A 6778-nucleotide genomic window follows, 5' to 3' on the forward strand; every position below is an offset into this window, starting at 1 on the left:
AGGGTTGTATTGTGTGCTCAGTCCCCTCTGAATGCTGGGTTTTGGCCTGGATTGGATCTGCACGGGTTTTGTGCCAGTTATTGTAACCTCTGTGAGCTCATGTGTGCAGCTGCCCTGCTGTGGCCAGAAACTGTTTCCTTGTGTCATCCACTGCCTCTGGCTCTTACACTCTTTCCACCCTGTCTTCTGCAATGATGAAATGTGGAAGTGGGCTAGGGGTGGTTTTCTTTGGGACTGAGAATTCTGCAGCCTCTTGTTTTCGGAACCTTGGCCACTTGTGGGTCTGTTATCACCATCTACTGCAAATTGGGGCTTCTCAGATGAGGGCGAGAGATGCACTGATCACTATGGGTATTCTAAATGAAATACAGATCTCTGAAATCCAAGGCTAACACCTGCAAGTTAGAAAAAGACACGTGACATAGTCTTGACCTTTAAGATTCCTTTGTTATAAATCATAAAACTTAAAGACACATGCATTAGTACCTAAAAATGGTACTAAGGCTGTCTAATGTTGCTTGTACGTATATTTTTAGGGATGACCAGTTGGTATTGGATAGTCATTTTGGTGGTTAATTCCTGGAGAAAACTAATTCTTCCTTTCAGCAATTGTTAGTTGCCTGTTGTTCATCTAGGGATGGAAATTAGGTTTCCACGGTGGCATGTCAACTGGTATCATTGTTAAGCTCTCTGTCTAGACAGCCATTTTGTTGAGACCAAGTATTTATTTCATTAAAAAGATAGCCGGGCCGTGGTGGCGCACACCTTTAATCCCAGCACTCAGGAGGCAGAGGCAGGCCGATCTCAGTGAGTTTAAGGCCAGCCTGGGCTACAGAGTGAGTTCCAGGACAGCCAGGAATGTTATATGGAGAAATCCTGTCTCGAAAAGCAAACAAAAAATAATGTTTTTCCAAAATGGGTAAACCTTAGGAGAAAGTCAAAGCTTTAGTTAATTTTGACTATTTACTGGTACTGTTTTTCAATCAAATAGGCCAAATTTTATAAATAAAATTAAATATTTGTCTATTAAAATGACTTCCATGATCATTATGTAGTTAGTAGAATGCCCCAAGTTACTATTAAGGCAATGGATATCTAACAAGCAAAGGCTTTGTCCAGTGGGAAAACATAGAATATAAAAATAAAATTTAATCCCAGGTTTTGAATGTCTCATTTAGTAAAAGAATAAAAACACAGTCCTTGTTTCTTGAAGCCTTTTTTTTTTTAAACATTAGTAGAATTAGATCAATACTTAAGAAAACCTTGCTGTCACAAACAGAATCAAGCATTAATTTATCTCAGGCTATTGAATTTTGACCTTAAAATTTTAATATACTTTATATTATACTTAATTTAGTTATAGCCATATCCACTTTTTTATTTTCACAATCTTTCTACAATATAATCCAATCTTCTAAAATTATTCTCATTCATTTTTATTTTGAAAGAATATTTGTCTTACCATACAAAGTCCTTTCTCAACTAAAGCATTTTTTCTTTGACTTTTTTTAATCAAAAATATCTCTTTTTTTTATTTATTTATTTATTTATTTATTTATTTATTTATTTTGTATACAGCATGTATGCCTGTAGGTCAGAAGAGGACACCAGATCTCATTACAGATGGTTGTGAGCCACCATGTGGTTGCTGGGAATTGAACTCAGGACCTCTGGAAGAGCAGTCAGTGCTCTTAACCTCTGAGCCATCTCTCCAGCCCCAAAAATATCTCTTATCTATAATGATTATACCTCATTTTCTAACTTAGTTTTTTGTACTTAGCCAATTATTATTGTTATTTTAAAAATAAAATTCAAAGAACAATTTTTTAATCAGATAATTTTCAATAAAACCCCAGAAGGCTGTATCTACAACAAGAAAATACATACATGGTGTCAATAGTTAGCTTCAGCTGTAAACATGACACAACCCAGAGTCACTTGGGAAGAGAGAACTCAGATGGGATATTGCCTCCACCAAACTGGCCTTTGGAAATATCTGTGGAGCATTTTTAAAATTGACAATTCATGTAGGAAGTCCCAGTCTGCTGCGGGAAGCGCCACCCCTAGGCAGGCGCCCCTGGCCTATTTAGGGAAGGAAGCTGAGCAAGTTAGTGAAGAGTGTTCATCACAGTCTCTGCTTTAGTTCCTGCCTCGAGTTCCCGCCATGCTTCACTCAATGATAGACTGTAACCTATAGCCAGATAAACCTTTTTCTCCACCAAGTTGGTCTGTGTTTATCATAGCAACAGATAATCCATCTAGGACAGAAATTTATCCAATTAAAGCAGACTGCCGTTCATTATCTCTTGTTGCCTAGGACTTCTGGTTTTTCATACAAAAATTATCAAATTTAGAATAGTAAATATTCCTCATTGAGGGAACTATAAAACCAAGTTGGTTAGCTCTCCCATTTCTCCAAACAGTTGCAAGTCTGTAACTGTCTCACATAAAGCTGGCTGTGTGTTGAGTAGTGGTTGACCTGACGCTTCTTCCTCTTTGGAAACATTGTTTCTCCTGAAAAATCCCAAATCTCCAAGTGTTATCTTTGGGAGTATGTGTTTTGGATGAGAGTTACATTCTGCTTTGGGGATTAACTTTTTCAGATTTTACCCTGAGACTATCTTCTCCCGCTGTGTCTCCAGTTACCCCGGATGTTTACAGAAATGGTAGTGTGCTCAAGACGCTGGTGATCAAACCTTTTTTATGTCTTCCTGGACATGCCAATACGTTTCCTTCTGATTCAGGAGCAGGGTATATTTGTTGAATGAGCTTGAGCAAAATGAGGGAATCTATTGTTGTAGGTCTCAGACGCTATCTGATGATAATCTCAGCTTTCGTCTTGTGCAAGCTAGAGCTCTGCTAAACTGATACATTCCAGAGGAAACCACTGCTATTTCTACACTCCACTACATCATTTTCCTAATGATCACCAAGCTGTTAGGTGAGGTACACAGGAAAGCGGCAAACTACCACTAAATAAATGCCCATTAGGAGGGCTAAAGGTGGCCCAGAGTAATTTGTCTCTGAACTTGTAATTATACTTGAAGTTCTAATGAGTTAATCAGCAATGTGGAAGGTTCAGTTTGAAGGGACAGATTCTTTGTGTGTTTCAGGTATTTGATCACGTTGTAAACCCCAAGTTTGTGTTAATTAAATAAAACCTTGGGTCAAGAGGCGGAGCCAACAACTAGTTGACAGGAAGTAGCCATAAAGAGTTAGAGGGAATCTGGAAATTGGATAGAGAAACACACAGGAAGTAGTGGGGGGACTTTTTTTGGTTTGGGATGGTGGAAGGGAAGCTCTCTTGCTGGGTCACCAGCTAAGAAGGAAGGTCAACTGGTTGTTTCCTGGCCTCTCTGAGCTGGCAGGTTTTCACCCCAGTATCTGACTCCTGAGTCTTTACTGGTAAAATAAAATGATAGACTTAGTTAAAAGCTACATTTGGCTGCAGAGGCAGAGGCAGTTCAGCGGGACACAGAAGTCCCACCAGGCCTCGGCCTGAGCACTGGGGAAGTGATTTCGGAGCCACAATCAGTAGCTGAAGCAGCAGTAGATTCAGGTGCAGCTGATGTGCTGACAATAAAACACTTATGGGAAGTTTTGACCACAAAACGTGACATCCATCACTGATGGAGAGCTCATGAGGCGAGACTCAGGCTGGACTAAGGAGGCCTTAAACAATAGAAAGGAGTGGGTGTGAGGTAGAGCAGAAGGTAAATTCTCAGGCCAAGTCGGGGATGAAGGTGGTCAAGAATGGCAGACACTCAGGGAAAGCCTGGCTGGCAAGTTGAGATGGGGAATGGAAAGTCTTAACCTGAGGAATCTGAGCTGGAGGTAGAGGGAAGTGTGCCCTCATGAAGGTGGAATGAGATTTAAAGTGGTTCTCTCAGGAAGGCATGCTTTCACATAAAGGCCAACTACAGACAGGCTACCTAGGGAAGCATTTCAAAATCTTTAAAGTGCCTTCTTGAGGTGAGGCACAATCTGAGGTGCTGGCAAACCACACTGAAAAGAACATCCTCCCTCCCCTCCAGGAACTGCAGCCTAGTGTTAGGATAACATGATACCAGACATGGTACCAGGACATGATACCAGAAGCCAGACCAACCATTATTACTCCTATAAGGGCCTCACAGGTTAGGCCCCCTGACATTTCCTTGTAGAAGGGAGGGCTCATATTTCCCGAAATAAACAGTTGACATTTGCTGGGGGTGGGGACTCTTGTGTGCTGTGACTGCCAGCATTAGTGTCCTATGCTATTGCAACCCCTCACTCATGCTCCTGTGAGTAACCTCAGGGAACTCATTGGTTTGTAAAGCTAGACTTGATGGACCCGATTCTTTGGTGTGTGGTTGCTCTATCTGGGGTGAACGGCAAGACTTCCTGGGGAAAAGTCATGAAACGGGTTATCGGCCTGGAAATATGTCAATGAAAGCCGAACAGACAGTGAATGTTAGCGGTTCCCTGTGAACAAGGGCCTGGCCTAGGAAGGGAAAGGGAACAGAAATGAACCTTTGTACACAACAGAGGTTTTTTTTTTAAGTAAGAATGACAGTTGGCAGAGCACATGCCCAGCACACACAAAGCCCTGGGCTGAAGCCCTAGCATTATACCAAGTCAGGTGTGATGGACACAACTGTGTGTAGAGGCAGGCGGCTCAGAAATCAAGGTCATTCTCTGCTATCCAGCAAGTTTGAGGCCAACCTGGGATACATAACAACCTTCCTCAAAAATAAATAACAAAAAAACATTTGTATATAACACTTAAAACTATATACATATATACAATTTCATATGTAATTTAAAAAATAGAGAGGTTGGGAAGGTGGTTCAGTGGGTAGAAGTATTTGCGGCCTAATGACCTGAGGTCAGTCCCTGGGACTCACATAGAGAAAGAAGAAAAAGAGCATCTGAAGTTGTCCTCTGACCCCTGCATATGTGATTTGACTTGGTGTGTGTGTGTGTGTGTGTGTGTGTGTGTGTGTGTGTGTGTGTGACACACACACATACACACAGAGGGGGGGAAGAGAATAAATAAATAAATTGAAATAAAATTTAGAGTTAGTGTTGAATGAAAGAAATTAAGGCGGCACTCAAAAATTAAATGTTTGGGCTCTGGCTGTAGCTCAGTGGTAGAGTGCTCGCCTAGTACGCACAAGGCCCTGAGTTCAATACCCAGTACAGCAAAATAAAATCGCTAAAGAATGGTCCTGATCCCTAGCAGATGAGGGAAGTGAGTAGAGTATGGCATGGGGAGCAAATGTGATGGAAAGAATTCATAGGTTGGAGGAGATACTTGGGAGTCTTTGTCCAGGAGGCAGCTGATGGAGCCATTCTCAGAGAGAAGGAAATTAAGGTCAACAAGAGCCCCAGAATTAGAAAGTAGCCAGTAGAGAAAAGGGCTTAGGAGTGACACTCTTTAAGAAATGAGACCGCCGGGCGGTGGTGGCGCATGCCTTTAATCCCAGCACTTGGGAGGCAGAACCAGGCGGATCTCTGTGAGTTCGAGGCCAGCCTGGGCTACAGTGAGTTCCAGGACAGGCACAAAGCTACACAGAGAAACCCTGTCTCAAAAAATAAAATAAAATAAAAGTTTAAATAAATAAATAAATAAATAAATAAATAAATAAATAAATAAATAAATGAGACCACCAGGGTTGGAGAGATGGCTCAGAGGTTATGAGCACTGGATTTTCTCCCAGAGATCCTGAGTTAAATTCCCAGCAACCACATGGTGGCTCACAACCATATGTAATGAGATCTGATGCCCTCTTCTTCTGGTATGATGACCTCTTCTGGCGTGTAGGCATACATTCAGGCAGAACACTGTATATGTAATAAATAAATCTTAAAAAGAAAAAAATGACACACCCAACTCTACTCAAGGCCTACTAGTCCATTCTGTCTCTGAAAACTATACATATATATGGTCTGCTGTGGGCAGGCATGATGGTTTTGACTGCAAAGGCTGATGCTACCCTCTGAGCATCTTTACTTTGCTTGTGTGGTATGATTGAATACTCCACAAATGAAGTAGTTCCTGTGCTCTGGGCACTGTGAATGCAGCGGTAAACAAAAGGGATTCAATTCTGTCACAGTGCTTATATTCTGATCTGTAGGAGCAGGTGAGGCAGATAATCAGGATTTAAAAAGCAAAAAGGAGAGGTGACAGCATTGTCCAAAGGAGTCAAAGCAGAGAAGGCAGTGAGGAGTGCTGAGACGATCGTGAGTTTGAGATGGGATGGCTAATTCAATGAGCACTCAGAAGGTATGTCAGGCAGGTGTGTCTGTTTCAGGGGCTGTCAACCCGAAAGGAAATGCACCAGTGTTTCCAAGACTGAGACGGTAGCAAACCTAATAAGTTTGAACAAAAGGAAAATTCACCCTACCTTAACACTTTTCTTCCAATCTCCTGGAAAAAAATTGTTCCTAAGAGGGGCTGGTGATATAACTCAGGTTGTGGGGTGCTTGCCTAGCATGTATGAGGCCCTGTGTTTGGTAAACTGGGAGTTGAAAAGGCCTGTAATCCCAGCATCCATAAGGTAGGATAGGTGAGACCCTCTCTCCCCCCCTCCCTCCATCCAAACCTCCCTCTCTCTCTATGGTTGAGACAGGGTTTCTCGGTGTAACAGCCTTGACTGACTTGGAACTCCCTTTGTAGACCAGGCTAGCCTCAAAAACCACAGAGATCCGCCTGCCTCTGCATCCTGAGTGCTGGGATTAAAGGCGTGTGCCACCACTGCCTGAAGAGACCTTATCTCAAAATCCAAACAAAAGA

At 42.1% G+C, this 6778-nt stretch overlaps 1 long non-coding RNA gene across 1 annotated transcript in view; it reads left to right on the forward strand.

The window, feature by feature from the left end:
- The window catches only part of LOC143272324 (uncharacterized), a 36788-nt gene that overhangs the window by 4098 nt on the left and 25912 nt on the right, over positions 1 to 6778 (forward strand). The window lies entirely within an intron of this gene.

Source organism: Peromyscus maniculatus, chromosome 3 (assembly GCF_049852395.1).
Source record: "Peromyscus maniculatus bairdii isolate BWxNUB_F1_BW_parent chromosome 3, HU_Pman_BW_mat_3.1, whole genome shotgun sequence".
NCBI classification, from domain to species: Eukaryota; Metazoa; Chordata; class Mammalia; order Rodentia; family Cricetidae; genus Peromyscus; species Peromyscus maniculatus.